At 44.2% G+C, this 17940-nt stretch overlaps 1 non-coding gene across 1 annotated transcript; it reads left to right on the top strand.

Annotated features, from left to right (window-relative positions):
• The first annotated feature begins 12929 nt into the window (after positions 1-12929).
• trnal-cag lies at positions 12930-13012 on the top strand. The gene has a single exon. It is a non-coding gene; the product is annotated as a tRNA-Leu (tRNA).
• The last annotated feature ends 4928 nt before the right edge of the window (positions 13013-17940 follow it).

Below are 17940 nucleotides of genomic sequence, written 5' to 3'. Positions count from 1 at the left end.
TACACTACCCTACACTACACTACAGTGCCCTACACTACACTACAGTACACTACACTACAGTACCCTACACTACCCTACACTACACTACACTACAGTACAGTACAGTACACTACACTACACTACACTACACTACCCTACACTACACTACAGTACACTACACTACAGTACACTACACTACACTACAGTACCCTACACTACACTACCCTACACTACACTACAGTACACTACCCTACACTACACTACAGTGCCCTACACTACACTACAGTACACTACACTAGAGTACCCTACACTACCCTACCCTACCCTACCCTACCCTACACTACACTACACTACACTACACTACACTACACTACACTACACTACACTACAGTACCCTACACTACACTACACTACACTACACTGCACTACAGTACCCTACACTACACTACACTACAGTAAACTACACTACAGTACACTACAGTACCCTACACTACCCTACACTACACTACACTACAGTACCCTACACTACGCTACACTACACTACACTACACTACCCTACACTACACTACAGTACCCTACACTACACTACAGTACACTACACTACACTACAATACAGTACACTACACTACACTACACTACACTACACTACACTACACTGCACTACAGTACCCTACACTACACTACACTACAATACAGTACACTACACTACACTACAGTACACTACACTACAGTACACTACACTACAGTACCCTACACTACACTACCCTACACTACACTACAGTACACTACCCTACACTACACTACAGTACACTACACTACAGTACACTACACTACACTACAGTACCCTACACTACACTACCCTACAGTACACTACACTACAGTACCCTACACTACACTACCCTACACTACACTACAGTACACTACCCTACACTACAGTACACTACACTACAGTACACTACACTACACTACAGTACCCTACACTACACTACCCTACACTACACTACAGTACACTACCCTACACTACACTACAGTGCCCTACACTACAGTACACTACACTACCCTACCCTACCCTACCCTACACTACACTACACTACACTACAGTACCCTACACTACACTACACTACACTACACTACACTACACTACACTACACTACACTACACTACACTACACTACACTAAATCAAAACAAATCAATTTATTTATATAGCCCTTCGTACATCAGCTGATATCTCAAAGTGCTGTACAGAAACCCAGCCTAAAACCCCAAACAGCAAACAATGCAGGTGTAAAAGCACGGTGGCTAGGAAAAACTCCCTAGAAAGGCCAAAACCTAGGAAGAAACCTAGAGAGGAACCGGGCTATGTGGGGTGGCCAGTCCTCTTCTGGCTGTGCCAGGTAGAGATTATAACAGAACATGACCAAGATGTTCAAGTGTTCATAAATGACCAGCATGGTCAAATAATAATAAGGCAGAACAGTTGAAACTGGAGCAGCAGCACAGTCAGGTGGACTGGGGACAGCAAGGAGCCATCATGTCAGGTAGTCCTGGGGCACGGTCCTAGGGCTCAGGTCAGTTGAAACTGGAGCAGGAGCATGGCCAGGTGGACTGGGGACAGCAAGGAGTCCTCATGTCAGGTAGTCCTGGGACATGGTCCTAGGGCCCAGGCCAGTTGAAACTGGAGCAGCAGCATGGCCAGGTGGACTGGGGACAGCAAGGAGTCATCATGTCAGGTAGTCCTGGGGCATGGTCCTAGGGCTCAGGTCCTCCGAGAGAGAGAAAGAAAGAGAGAAGGAGAGAATTAGAGAACGCACACTTAGATTCACACAGGACACCGAATAGGACAGGAGAAGTACTCCAGATAAACAAACTGACCCTAGCCCCCCGACACATAAACTACTGCAGCATAAATACTGGAGGCTGAGACAGGAGGGGTCAGGAGACACTGTGGCCCCATCCGAGGACACCCCGGACAGGGCCAAACAGGAAGGATATAACCCCACCCACTTTGCCAAAGCACAGCCCCCACACCACTAGAGGGAAATCTTCAACCACCAACTTACCATCCTGAGACAAGGCCGAGTATAGCCCACAAAGATCTCCGACACGGTACAACCCAAGGGGGGGGGGACCCAGACAGGCCGACCACAACAGTGAATCAACCCACCCAGGTGACGCACCCCCCCCAGAGACGGCACGAGAGAGCCCCAGCAAGCCAGTGACTCAGCCCCCGTAACAGGGTTAGAGGCAGAGAATCCCAGTGGAAAGTGGGGAAAAGGCCAGGCAGAGACAGCAAGGGCGGTTCGTTGCTCCAGAGCCACTACACTACAGTACCCTACACTACACTACACTACCCTACCCTACACTACACTACACTACACTACACTACACTACACTACACTACACTACACTACACTACACTACACTGCACTACACCCTACACTACACTACACTACAGTAAACTACACTACAGTACACTACAGTACCCTACACTACCCTACACTACCCTACACTACACTACACTACACTACAGTACCCTACACTACACTACACTACACTACACTACACTACACTATACTTCAGTACACTACAGTACCCTACACTACAGTACCCTACCCTACACTACACTACAGTAAACTACAGTACACTACACTACAGTACACTACACTACAGTACCCTACCCTACACTACACTACAGTAACCTACACTACACTATACTACCCTACACTATACTACCCTACACTATACTACCCTACCCTACACTACACTACACTATACTACCCTACACTACACTACACTATACTACCCTACACTATACTACCCTACACTATACTACACTACCCTACCCTACACTACACTACACTACACTACACTACACTATACTATAGTACTCTACAGTACCCTACCCTACACTATACTACAGTACTCTACAGTACCCTACCCTACACTATAATACAGTACCCTACACTATACTACAGTGCCCTACACTATACTACCCTACATTATACTACAGTACCCTACACTATACTACCCTACACTATACTACAGTACACTACAGTACCCTACCCTACACTATACTACCCTACACTACACTACAGTACCCTGCCCTACACTATACTACAATACCCTACACTATACTACCCTACACTACACTACAGTACCCTACACTACACTACACTACACTACACTACACTACACTACACTACACACTACAGTACCCTACACTATACTACACTACACTACACTACAGTACCCTACACTACACTCCACTACCCTACACTACACTACCCTACACTACACTACACCACACTACACTACAGTACCCTACACTACACTCCACTACCCTACACTACACTATACTATAGTTTTTCCTAGCCACCGTGCTTTTACACCTGCATTGTTTGCTGTTTGGGGTTTTAGGCTGGGTTTCTGTACAGCACTTTGAGATATCAGCTGATGTACGAAGGGCTATATAAATAAATTTGATTTGATTTGATTTGATTTGATATACTACAGTACACTACAGTACCCTACCCTACACTATACTACAGTACCCTACACTACACTACCCTACACTACACTACACTACAGTACACTACACTACACTACCCTACACTACCCTACACTACCCTACACTATACTACACTACACTACAGGGAACCAAAAAGAGTTTAGGGCTCGGCTCCGTAACAGCTTCCCCCAGCCTACTCCAGCCTAACCCCAGTTTAACCCCAGCCTACTCCAGCCTAACCCCAGTTTAACTCCAGCCTACTCCAGCCTACTCCAGCCTAACCCCAGCCTACTCCAGCCTAACCCCAGTTTAACCCCAGCCTAACCCCAGCCTACTCCAGCCTAACCCCAGTTTAAACCCAGCCCAGTCCAGCCTCCCCAGCCTTCTCCAGCCCAACCCCCTTCCTACTCCAGCCTAACCCCAGCCTACTCCAGCCTAACCACAGTTTAACCCCATCCCAGTCCAGCCTCCCCAGCCTTCTCCAGCCCAACCACCTTCCTACTTCAGCCTAACACCAGCCAAACCCCAGGCTAACTCTAGTCTAATCTAGCCTAACCGCAGTCTAACCCCAGTCTATTCCCACCTAACACCAGCCTAACCCCCTTCTAACTCCAGCCTAACCCCAGCCTAACTCTAGTCTATTCCCACCTAACACCAGCCTAACCCCCTTCCTAATCCAGCCTAACACCAGCCTAACCCCAGTCTACTCCAGCCTAATCCAGTCTAACCCCAGTCTAACTCTAGTCTAATCCCGCCTAACACCAGCTTAACCCCCTTCCTAATCCAGCCTAACACCAGCCTAACCCCAGTCTACTCCAGCCTAATCCAGTCTAACCCCAGCCTAACTCTAGTCTAATCCCGCCTAACACCAGCCTAACCCCCTTCCTAATCCAGCCTAACACCAGCCTAACCCCAGTCTACTCCAGCCTAATCCAGTCTAACCCCAGCCTAACTCTAGTCTAATCCCGCCTAACACCAGCCTAACCCCCTTCCTACTCCAGCCTAACACCAGCCTAACTCCAGTCTACTCCAGCCTAATCCAGTCTAACCCCAGCCTAACTCTAGTCTAATCCCGCCTAACACCAGCCTAACCCCCTTCCTAATCCAGCCTAACACCAGCCTAACCCCAGTCTACTCCAGCCTAATCCAGTCTAACTCTAGTCTAATCCCGCCTAACACCAGCCTAACCCCCTTCCTACTACAGCCTAACACCAGCCTAACCCCAGTCTACTCCAGCCTAATCCAGTCGAACCCCAGCCTAACTCTAGTCTAATCCCGCCTAACACCAGCCTAACCCCCTTCCTAATCCAGCCTAACACCAGCCTAACCCCAGTCTACTCCAGCCTAATCCAGTCTAACCCCAGCCTAACTCTAGTCTAATCCCGCCTAACACCAGCCTAACCCCCTTCCTAATCCAGCCTAACACCAGCCTAACACCAGCCTAACCCCAGCCTAACTCTAGCCTCCTACATCCTATTCCAGTCGAATACTCCCTGTGGTGTACCTAACAGCTACACCTCTGTTCAGTGTTAGCAGTACTCCCCCCCCCCCACAACAATACGCACGTCTCACGGATCATCTGAGCTGCCATAAATTGTATAAATAATGTAGAAATGACAGATGTTTTCAACCCACACACTCTGAATACCTGGTAGCTAGGACCTGACTGTGTATCAATATGAATATATTATGTTCCTATACAAATACACTCTTCTTGTGTTTAAAAAAAATCAAGATGTCCATAAACAACAACTAGTAATACTAGTTAATGTTCTAGAAGGATTAAAATCTCACCTTTCTGGTTAAAAAAACAAAACAGTTATACATTTTTGAGGTGTAGTCACTATTGAGGATGCAAGGTCAATAAACAAATAATATCAAAATATTAAATATATATATATTTCTATTATTCAAGCAATAGGGCTTGAAATTATTTAAATGCTTTCTAAATATAGTAACAATCAATCAATTACAAACGATTTACCATAAGATTACACATTTCTTATAACTGTAAAATAAATACATAGTGACTACCAAACGTCCTCTGAGCGACAGAGAGACAACATTCAAATGTCTGCAGACTCGTTACAAGGTCAGCTTTTAAGCACAACGTTGATTGTCTGTCTGTGACCAAGAGAAAGTGGTCTTGTTTCAATTATACTCAATTATTTTGTATTTCTTTTATATTTAAGAGCTCTAAATCCAGCGAGATGAGACGGGTTTTGATGTAATCGCTAGACCAGGAATCATCAACTAGATTCGGCTACTTTTGTCGATTTATTCTTGAGTGGATGATCGGGGTTGCCGGAACATAATTACTAATAATTTGTAGACTGCAATTTGACCGCAAGAATCGCCAACAGATATAATGCTTAACTACAACATTATAATTTCAAATCTTGTGTACATTGGTATACATTCACGGCGTGTCTCTCTATTATCCGTGGGAATACTTGGGACCAGATCTCTTAAATTAAAATCAATTGGAGCTGATTGAATAAATAAATTAAAAAACCACCCGCGGGCCAAATTCGTCCCGTTACCGCGACCACAAAGTCATGATTATTTCTAACCTTCAAGTTTGTCACAATGCAGAAATCGCTCCGCAATTTCCTGGTTACTACAACTCAAAATAGTTGGTCTAAAATGCAGTTTATGTGACGAAATACTCTCGTATAGTGTAGAGAATCATTGTACCATCTAAAACCGCTGTGAAATATGTTCATCCAAAAATACTGTTGTTTCAGCTGTTTGAAGCTGGTGTACAAAACCGAAAGTAAAAGATGCAAAAACAAAATTTAAGAAGAGGGAGCTTAGAAATAACGCATTTAGAACAAATCGACAGCTTCTTAGACTTGCTATCAGTTAGAATAAAAGAGCTATAACTCACATTTCTATGTAAATTTGATCTGTCACCCCAAAAAGTGTACATATTTCCACTTTAACCCTCACCTTAAATTAAGATCAAAATGCTATTTTATTTTTGTTGTTCTCATTCAGTTTTTCACAATAGCCAATTTTGACTTGGTGGCTGTGTGTTAACTAGTGACAGCCAAGAGTTGGAGAGACTGTGTAAAGAAGCAGGACAACCAGACCTTTCACAGAGTGGCACAGGAATGGATGCTGTGCCACTCACAGAGCGAGCTGTACACAGAAATGTCTGTCGGAACCGGTCCAGAACCACTCAAAGTCTCCGAAATAAGATGCTTTGATGGCTACTATGACATCATCGCTAATTCCTTTCCACATCAAGCTGACGATCGGCATCCGCAGGGGGATTTATTTAGGATATTACAGGATATAAGCTGGAATAACAACGTCTTTCATGTCCTTCCTCTCTGCTCGCTCCCTGAACTTGCTCCAGCTTGAGCCTCAGTCTAAGGAAACAGCCTGGTAGATAGCCTGTTCTTGTTCCTCTCCCATACAGCTCTTAGATCAGTACTGGAGAATTACTCTGTCAGGTTGTCCATTCTAGTTAATTTTTTTTAGCTACAGGTCCCAGATCAGCAGTATGGAGCCTGCCTGCCTGGTAGTCTGATCTACTTCCTGTTCCCCCTCTGTCTCATCACCTTCCCGGACAAACAAACACCACCCTGTCGTTTCCACTCCTTCGCCAGGCTAACAGATGTGTTGAGTGGATGAGGCCTGGGTCTGGTCCAGGACAGCTGTGTTGAGTGGATGAGGCCTGGGTCTGGTCCAGGACAGCTGTGTTGAGTGGATGAGGCCTGGGTCTGGTCCAGGACAGCTGTGTTGAGTGGATGAGGCCTGTGTCTGGTCCAGGACAGCTGTGTTGAGTGGATGAGGCCTGGGTCTGGTCCAGGACAGCTGTGTTGAGTGGATGAGGCCTGGGTCTGGTCCAGGACAGCTGTGTTGAGTGGATGAGGTCTGGGTCTGATCCAGGACAGCTATGTTGAGTGGATGAGGCCTGGGTCTGGTCCAGGACAGCTGTTTTGAGTGGATGAGGCCTGGGTCTGGTCCAGGACAGCTGTGTTGAGTGGATGAGTCCTGGGTCTGGTCCAGGACAGCTGTGTTGAGTGGATGAGGCCTGGATCTGGTCCAGGACAGCTGTGTTGAGTGGATGAGGTCTGGGTCTGGTCTAGGACAGCTGTGTTGAGTGGATGAGGCCTGGGTCTGGTCCAGGACAGCTGTGTTGAGTGGATGAGGCCTGGGTCTGGTCCAGGACAGCTGTGTTGAGTGGATGAGGCCTGGGTCTGGTCCAGGACAGCTGTGTTGAGTGGATGAGGCCTGGGTCTGGTCCAGGACAGCTGTGTTGAGTGGATGAGGCCTGGGTCTGGTCCAGGACAGCTGTGTTGAGTGGATGAGGCCTGGGTCTGGTCCAGGACAGCTGTAGGGCACTACTGTTGACCAGAGCCCTAAAGTAGGGCACTACTGTTGACCAGAGCCCTAAAGTAGGGCACTACTGTTGACCAGAGTAGGGCACTACTGTTGACCAGAGCCCTAAAGTAGGGCACTACTGTTGACCAGAGCCCTAAAGTAGGGCACTACTGTTGACCATGGCCCTAAAGTAGGGCACTACTGTTGACCAGGGCCCTAAGGTAGGGCACTACTGTTGACCAGTGCCCTAAAGTAGGGCACCTCTGTTGACCAGAGCCCTAAAGTAGGGCCCTACTGTTGACCATGGCCCTAAAGTAGGGCACTACTGTTGACCAGGGCCCTAAAGTAGGGCACTACTGTTGACCAGAGCCCTAGAGTAGGGCACTACTGTTGACCAGAGCCCTAAAGTAGGGCACTAATGTTGACCAGAGCCCTAAAGTAGGGCACTACTGTTGACCAGGGCCCTAAAGTAGGGCGCTACTGTTGACCAGAGCCCTAAAGTAGGGTACTACTGTTGACCAGAGCCCTAAAGTAGGGTACTACTGTTGACCAGAGCCCTAAAGTAGGGTACTACTGTTGACCAGAGAACATATCCGGAGGTGTGTAGGAGGCTGTCTGTCAGGTCACGTTGTTAGGTGTGTGGACAACGACCGACGAGTCAATCGCGTCGCAGCTTGGGTTGGCTAAAGGCCTGTGGTGAATGTGGGACAGATGACGTGTGTTGCGTTCTAGTCTGTAGGGGGTGGCAGGGTAACCTAGTGGTTAGAGTGTAGAGGCGGCAGGGTAGCCTAGTGGTTAGAGCGTTGGACAAGTAACCGGAAGGTTGCAAGTTCAAACCCCTGAGCTGACAAGGTACAAATCTGTCGTTCTGTCCCTGAACAAGGCAGTTAACCCACCCCCTAGGTTGTCATTGAAAATAAGAATTTGTTCTTAACTGACTTGCCTGGTTAAATAAAGGTGAAATAAAAAAATAAATGAAGGAGAAGTGGCTAATTTGAACTACGTGACTGTTAACATACATTAATGTACACAGGGCCAAAGTGAGCCTGGGAAGCACTACCTGTCACACTATACACTCCATGTGTAACTCTGTGTTGTTGTTTGTGTCGAACTGCTTTGCTTTATCTTGACCAGAGGTCACAGTTGTAAATGAGAACTTGTTCTCAACTGGCCTACCTGGTTAAATAAAGGTGTTCTCAACTGGCCTACCTGGTTAAATAAAGATGTTCTCAACTGGCCTACCTGGTTAAATAAAGGTGTTCTCAACTGGCCTACCTGGTTAAATAAAGGTGTTCTCAACTGGCCTACCTGGTTTTAAATAAAGGTGTTCTCAACTGGCCTACCTGGTTAAATAAAGGTGTTCTCAACTGGCCTACCTGGTTAAATAAAGGTGTTCTCAACTGGCCTACCTGGTTTTAAATAAAGGTGTTCTCAACTGGCCTACCTGGTTAAATAAAGGTGTTCTCAACTGGCCTACCTGGTTAAATAAAGGTGTTCTCAACTGGCCTACCTGGTTAAATAAAGGTGTTCTCAACTGGCCTACCTGGTTAAATAAAGGTGTTCTCAACTGGCCTACCTGGTTAAATAAAGGTGTTCTCAACTGGCCTACCTGGTTAAATAAAGGTGTTCTCAACTGGCCTTCCTGGTTAAATAAAGGTGTTCTCAACTAGTCTACCTGGTTAAATAAAGGTGTTCTCAACTGGCCTACCTGGTTAAATAAAGGTGTTCTCAACTAGCCTACCTGGTTAAATAAAGGTGTTCTCAACTAGCCTACCTGGTTAAATAAAGGTGTTCTCAACTAAGACAATAGAAAGTGTGCCATGTACATAATGAATGAGATCTGTTTTTATGGATAAGTGGCACCCTTCTACAAGGAGGACACAATTAATTTTATTAGGCAAGTCAGTTAAGAACAAAGCCTAGGAACACTGGGTTAACTGCCTGTTCAGGGGCAGAATGACAGATTTGTACCTTGCCAGCTCAGGGGTTTGAACTTGCAACCTTGCGGTTACTCGTCCAACGCTCTAACCACTAGGCTACCCTGCCGCCCCATTTAATTGTGCAATGAACTTTCTAGACAATTTAAAACAGTCAAGTCGGTCAGAGAACAAGAGGACTAAGATAGACAGACCCTTCCATCAGGCACCATAAAACCTCGAGCCACATGAAACATGTGCAGGAGCTGAGGTACATGTCACATTTCCAGTTGGAGTGTGTTAACGCTAACATCACAGCGAAATAATAACTTGTTTACAATTTGTACTTGGCTTCCACCCTCGCCCAAAAACAAAACCTGTACAGCTGAGGATTATGGGTGCAGCTATTCTCAGACCTCATTGTGGTGAGACAACAGACACAGCATGCGGTGGCGAGCAGGGCGTGATCGACGCCCGGACGAAGAATGGACCAGACTCGGCGAGGGACGGCTGCCATGTGGCAGGAGGAGCGGAGGGAGACAGATGGGGACCCCTGGAAGAACGTTGGGGGACGGAGTGCAGCGCTGTGTCTAGGAGCAGCCAGCCAGCGCCCACCCACCTTTACCTACGGCTGAATGCAGCAGCTGAACGAGGTCCCACACCTGTTCTCAACAGATACAGACAGGGAGACTGGAGTCATTAGCAACATAGAGGGAGTCTAGTCTGTGTGTGTGTGTGTGTTTGTCCAGAGTCCAGAGAAGAACGTCTGCATGACTGCCAGTCCAGGGAAGGAATACGGTTTGCATTCCAAACGGAACCTTATTCAGTACACTACTTCTGACCAGGGACCATAGCGGACTACACAGGAAATAGTGGGTCATTTAGGCTTCCGTTGACCCATAACAGGAAGCTGATTCCAAACCCCCACAATGCAAAGCAGCTGCTCCCTAATGCAGTGGTCTGTTTGTTCACATGTAATTAGGACTGAACAGACTTGGAATTTTCAATACATTTTGAAGAACAATGTTCTAGCCATGATTGTCTTGTTTTATAGATTAAAAATCGCCCCAAAGCTTGAAGTTATAACTTCAGTAATAATAACAATTTAATTCAATTATAGTTCTGCGCTTCTAGAGGATTCATTTTCTGATGTAACAGCAGTCTTTTATTAAGGCACATTTATTTTCTGATGTAACAGCAGTCATTTAAGGCACATTTATTTTCTGATGTAACAGCAGTCATTTAAGGCACATTTATTTTCTGATGTAACAGCAGTCATTTAAGGCACATTTATTTTCTGATGTAACAGCAGTCATTTAAGGCACATTTATTTTCTGATGTAACAGCAGTCATTTAAGGCACATTTATTTTCTGATGTAACAGCAGTCATTTAAGGCACATTCATTAGCACAGCATTTATTTTCTGATGTAACAGCAGTCATTTAAGGCACATTTATTTTCTGATGTAACAGCTGTCATTTAAGGCACATTTATTTTCTGCGGAGCTGAACCAGTTCATTAATCAGAAATATCCCAGTGAAACATTTGGCAAAAACCATCCAGTTTTCTTTTCACTGCAAAAAAGACTTGCAGTGAGAGAGGCACAGCCTATTTTTAACAGCATGGTAATGGCAAATGTGTGTGTGTGTCTGGACGTGTGTGTGTGTGTGTGTGTGTGTATGTATGTGTATGTGTGTGTGTGTCTGGTGTGTGTCTGGTGTGTGTGTGTCTGGGAGTGTGTGTGTGTGTGTGTGTGTGTGTGTATGTGTATGTGTGTGTGTGTGTGTGTGTGTGTATGTGTGTGTGTGTGTGTGTGTGTGTCTGGACGTGTGTGTGTGTGTGCATGTGTATGTGTGTGTGTGTCTGCGTGTGTGCGTGTGTGTGTGTGTGTGTCTGTGTGTGTGTGTGTGAGTGTCTGGGAGTGTGTGTGTCTGTGTGTGTGTCTGTGTGTGTCTGGGAGTGTGTGTGTCTGTGTGTGTGTGTGTCTGTGTGTGTGTCTGTGTGTGTGTGTGTGTGAGTGTCTGGGAGTGTGTGTGTCTGGGAGTGTGTGTGTCTGTGGTGTGTGTGTGTGTGTGTGTCTGTGTGTGTGTCTGTGTGTGTGTGAGTGTCTGGGATTGTGTGTGTCTGTGTGTGTGTCTGTGTGTGTGTCTGGGAGTGTGTGTGTCTGGGAGTGTGTCTGGGAGTGTGTGCTACGCAGGCAGACATCTTTGAATTGTTGTCGACTGTTATTGCTACAGCATCTCCCTGTCTGATATTGTGATTTGCAAAACTCTCTCTGTTTAGTAATACAGTTTCAATACCAAATGATCCTGAAGTCCACTTTTTAGTTATTACATTTTGGGAATATTTGATTTATGGAATGGGCTTGTGTTGGAATTAAGGAACAATTACTTAAAACACCTAATGAACTACAGTTTCTTTGGACAGGGTTTGCTCTTTTAAAAGGCCAGGAAGCCCTGGGGCTTTAGAAACTATTCTACATGGACTTTACTGCCTTTTGTGACAGTATTGTAATGAAACAGTCAGGAAGCAGGTCTCGAACCCTCGACCTTCTAGCTCGAAGTCCAGCGCGCTATTGAAAAAAATATTCGGGTGGGAGAGTCGATATCCGCATTTATAAATCCAGGGTCCTTATAGGTTTATTAGTCTTCTCACCAATTTCTGCTTAGGTTTACCTGCTTCGTTAAATTATAGGCACCATAATTAATGTGCATATTGTTTTTAGATTTTACACTGCTTGCTTCCAAACGTAATACTTTGTAAAAACGTAGTTGTTTTTCTTCACCGGACATCATGGCAGATCGAGCACAGCTCACTAAAGGAGAGTCCCCCCACGGCTACGGAGGAGTTGTTCACTAAACTGTCCCCTTATTTGACCAGCAAGCTAGACATATCTATTGAGTCAGTCAAATGAATGTGGTAGCCAACAGAAAGCTGCCTTTTATCACAAATACACAACGACAAAAGTAAGGATTCGTCACGGTGGTTCAGGCAAGCTGAAGCTCCTGTTAAAATGACTAGTTAGATGGCATGCTAAATTGATATGCTATAGCAGCTAAGCTAACGCAAGCTGGTGTTAAACAATTTTAACAAGGTGTAGCTGCTAAATCTGTATTTAAGTAATACCCTATAGATTATTTTATCGATATAACCCTTTAAAAGCCGATTAAACCGCATCTTGCTCTATGAAGTCAGGATGGCCGAGCGGTCTAAGGCGCTGCGTTCAGGTCGCAGTCTCCTCTGGAGGCGTGGGTTCGAATCCCACTTCTGACAAAACTTTTTTCTTCCGTTTCACCTAAAATTCGAGATAGTGAACATTTCATTTACACTCAACCTAATAATAAAGCATAAACTCTAACCATACATGTAAAATACTCATTTTAATTGAAAGTTTCAATTGATCTCTTATAGCCTGTTTTGAAAGTGCTGCTGAAATAGGGGCCTACTGCAACCACCACTATCCACCACAAAATGACCTTGGGTGTTGGTGTTGTGTTGGGTAGTAGAGTGCAGTGATGTGTCCTATAAGTAGCATTGGTGGAAAATCTGATGGCCGAATGGTAAAGAACGTCTAGCCGCTCGAGAGCACCCCTACCTGCTGATCTATAAATTACATCTCTGTAATCTATCATGGTGTCACGCCCTGACCTTAGAGCCTTTTTATTTCTCTATATGGTTAGGTCGGGGTGTGATTTGGGTGGGCATTCTAGTTTTTCTATTTCTTTGTTTGCCGGGTATGGTTCCCAATCAGAGGCAGCTGTCTATCATTGTCTCTGATTGGGGATCATACTTATGTAACAGAGTAACTTTAAACCGTCCCCTCGTCTATACCCGGGCGCGAACCAGGGACCTTCTGCACACATCAACAACAGTCACCCACGAAACATCGTTACCCATCGCTCCACAAAAGCCGCAGCCCTTGCAGAGCAAGGGGAACTACTACTTCAAGGTCTCAGAGCAAGTGATGTAACCGATTGAAACGCTATTTAGCGCACACCGCTAACTAAGCTAGCCGTTTCACATCCGTTACACTTAGGCAGTCTTTTTTCCCACCTTCAGTTGTGGGATCTTGTCTTTGTTAGTTGCTGTCTAGCCTGCAGAACTTTGCTGTTGCTGTTTTGGCTATGTGCTCCAGCACTTTGGATTTGAAATTATACAACGACTGTGATGTTAGACCGTTCAGAGATTACAGCATTTTTTTGTACATAGCCCCCCCCCCCCCCCGTTTTAGGGAACCAAAACTTTTGGGACAAATTCACTTATGTGTATTAAAGTAGTAAAAAGTGAAGTATTTGGTTCCATATTCATAGCAGGCAATGATTACATCAAGCTTGTGTTCTACAAATATGTTGGCTGCATTTGCCCAATATAAATTAATGGGAAATAATGTATTGTGTCATTTTGGAGTCAATTTTATTGTAAATAAGAATAGAATAGGTTTCTAAACACTTCCTCCCTCATCGTGTTGTTGTAATCCTAGGATAGGATAAGTAATCCCTCTCACCCCCCCCTAAGTTTTAGATGCACTATTGTTAAGTGACTGTCCCACTGGATGTCATAAGGTGAATGCACCAATTTGTAAGTCGCTCTGGATAAGAGCGTCTGCTAAATGACTTAAATGTAAATGTAAATGTAATGGTGAGAGGGTTAGAATGTCTTGTGGGGTCTGGAACTTGCTCACTCATTTCCATTTCCGTTGTGATTGGCTCAGGAAAGCCTTCTCAGTGGACGTGGGTGGATGACATCATCACCAGTTCCTTTGACTAACCAGTGAGTCTCAACAGGGGTCTCCAATGAGTCAGAGCAGCCCGCACTCACACCCCAACCCCACGCCGACCCGGACAAGCTACTTAAGACAGGAGACAGGAGGCAGATCTTTTTGAGAGTTTGTTTGTGTTAAGGAGTGAGAGTGAGAGTGGGTGTGGGTGTGGGTGTGGGTGTGGGTGTGGGTGTGGGTGTGGGTGTGGGTGTGGGTGTGGGCAGCCCGGTGCCGATCAAGCACGTGCTCTTCTCTTAGCAGAAACACACAGCCACCAGAAAGGAGCGGGACAGGGGTGGTCCTACCTACCGTCTGCTAGCCCTTTCGTTCTGTGGTGTTTTTGTCTTTTTCTTCCTGCAGGCGCTGGAGTGCCTAGCAGTATGTCATGTTTTACAGCAATGACTCAATGTCATTTTCTTTTTTTGGGGGGGCCGTGTTCTTTATAAAAATTATAAAAAATATAATATATTAATATAATAATTTAAATTATATATACACTGTACCTTAAGCTTAGTTGAATGCACTAACTGTAAAACACTGGATAAGAGTGTCCACTAAAGCCCCGAAATGTAAATCTCATGTATGCTAACATTACTGTAGCAGTAAAACCTGTATGCTAACATTACTGTAGCAGTAAAACCTGTATGCTAACATTACTGTAGCAGTAAAACCTGTATGCTAACATTACTGTAGCAGTCAAACCTGTATGCTAACATTACTGTAGCAGTAAAACCTGTATGCTAACATTACTGTAGCAGTAAAACCTGTATGCTAACATTACTGTAGCAGTAAAACCTGTATGCTAACATTACTGTAGCAGTCAAACCTGTATGCTAACATTACTGTAGCAGTAAAACCTGTATGCTAACATTACTGTAGCAGTAAAACCTGTATGCTAACATTACTGTAGCAGTAAAACCTGTATGCTAACATTACTGTAGCAGTAAAACCTGTATGCTAACATTACTGTAGCAGTAAAACCTGTATGCTAACATTACTGTAGCAGTCAAACCTGTATGCTAACATTACTAGCAGTATGCTAACATTACTGTAGCAGTAAAACCTGTATGCTAACATTACTGTAGCAGTAAAACCTGTATGCTAACATTACTGTAGCAGTAAAACCTGTATGCTAACATTACTGTAGCAGTAAAACCTGTATGCTAACATTACTGTAGCAGTAAAACCTGTATGCTAACATTACTGTAGCAGTAAAACCTGTATGCTAACATTACTGTAGCAGTAAAACCTGTATGCTAACATTACTGTAGCAGTAAAACCTGTATGCTAACATTACTGTAGCAGTAAAACCTGTATGCTAACATTACTGTAGCAGTAAAACCTGTATGCTAACATTACTGTAGCAGTAAAACCTGTATGCTAACATTACTGTAGCAGTAAAACCTGTATGCTAACATTACTGTAGCAGTCAAACCTGTATGCTAACATTACTGTAGCAGTAAAACCTGTATGCTAACATTACTGTAGCAGTAAAACCTGTATGCTAACATTACTGTAGCAGTAAAACCTGTATGCTAACATTACTGTAGCAGTAAAACCTGTATGCTAACATTACTGTAGCAGTAAAACCTGTATGCTAACATTACTGTAGCAGTAAAACCTGTATGCTAACATTACTGTAGCAGTAAACCTGTATGCTAACATTACTGTAGCAGTAAAACCTGTATGCTAACATTACTGTAGCAGTAAAACCTGTATGCTAACATTACTGTAGCAGTAAAACCTGTATGCTAACATTACTGTAGCAGTAAAACCTGTATGCTAACATTATTGTAGCAGTAAAACCTGTATGCTAACATTACTGTAGCAGTAAAACCTGTATGCTAACATTACTGTAGCAGTAAAACCTGTATGCTAACATTACTGTAGCAGTAAAACCTGTATGCTAACATTACTGTAGCAGTAAAACCTGTATGCTAACATTACTGTAGCAGTAAAACCTGTATGCTAACATTACTGTAGCAGTAAAACCTGTATGCTAACATTACTGTAGCAGTAAAACCTGTATGCTAACATTACTGTAGCAGTAAAACCTGTATGCTAACATTACTGTAGCAGTAAAACCTGTATGCTAACATTACTGTAGCAGTAAAACCTGTATGCTAACATTACTGTAGCAGTCAAACCTGTATGCTAACATTACTGTAGCAGTAAAACCTGTATGCTAACATTATTGTAGCAGTAAAACCTGTATGCTAACATTACTGTAGCAGTAAAACCTGTATGCTAACATTACTGTAGCAGTAAAACCTGTATGCTAACATTACTGTAGCAGTAAAACCTGTATGCTAACATTACTGTAGCAGTAAAACCTGTATGCTAACATTACTGTAGCAGTAAAACCTGTATGCTAACATTACTGTAGCAGTAAAACCTGTATGCTAACATTACTGTAGCAGTAAAACCTGTATGCTAACATTACTGTAGCAGTAAAACCTGTATGCTAACATTACTGTAGCAGTAAAACCTGTATGCTAATCACATGTAGGCTAACTGACTTCTGTGATGCAATGACTTGATTGGATGAGATTTAGTCTACTTATTCAATTAGTTGAATAACTTATTCAGTTACTTAACTCTCAATGTTAGCCACTGTAAGGGTGATATACTACCCCTTTGCATAGGCCTACTTGTATAATCTGAGATGGCAGTAAAAACGATGAAGACCTCCAGCCCCTGTCTATTCATCACTATTGGGTAGATGGACATTCGTTCATGTTTAGACCTCCAGCCCCTGTCTATTCATCACTATTGGGTAGATGGACATTCGTTCATGTTTAGACCTCCAGCCCCTGTCTATTCATCACTATTGGGTAGATAGACATTCGTTCATGTTTAGACCTCCAGCCCCTGTCTATTCATCACTATTGGGTAGATGGACATTCGTTCATGTTTAGACCTCCAGCCCCTGTCTATTCATCACTATTGGGTAGATGGACATTCGTTCATGTTTAGACCTCCAGCCCCTGTCTATTCATCACTATTGGGTAGATGGACATTCGTTCATGTTTAGACCTCCAGCCCCTGTCTATTCATCACTATTGGGTAGATGGACATTCGTTCATGTTTAGACCTCCAGCCCCTGTCTATTCATCACTATTGGGTAGATGGACATTCGTTCATTTTCAAATTTGTACCTCCGTCACCTGCTTGAAGTTTTTAGATCAGGTGTTTGTGTATATATACATGAATAATCAGAAATCAAAGAACAGGAGATTGAGGACCCCCGTCCCAGTATCACCATGACTAGAATGTCCTTTCTAAGCATCCTGGTAATCCTCCCACCATGTCGTTGTTAAGCCCAGTATTTACAGAACCTGGTCACAGCCAATCAATCAAGTCCCCGGACAAACTTCCTTGGAAGTGTCTGTGGATCAGTGTACATTTTTCATAGTGAAAATAGGTTATATTGTGTACTTAA

The sequence above is a fragment of the Oncorhynchus gorbuscha genome, linkage group LG14, assembly GCF_021184085.1.
Source record: "Oncorhynchus gorbuscha isolate QuinsamMale2020 ecotype Even-year linkage group LG14, OgorEven_v1.0, whole genome shotgun sequence".
In the NCBI taxonomy this organism is placed as follows: Eukaryota; Metazoa; Chordata; class Actinopteri; order Salmoniformes; family Salmonidae; genus Oncorhynchus; species Oncorhynchus gorbuscha.
This window is presented reverse-complemented; position numbering and strand designations above follow the sequence as displayed.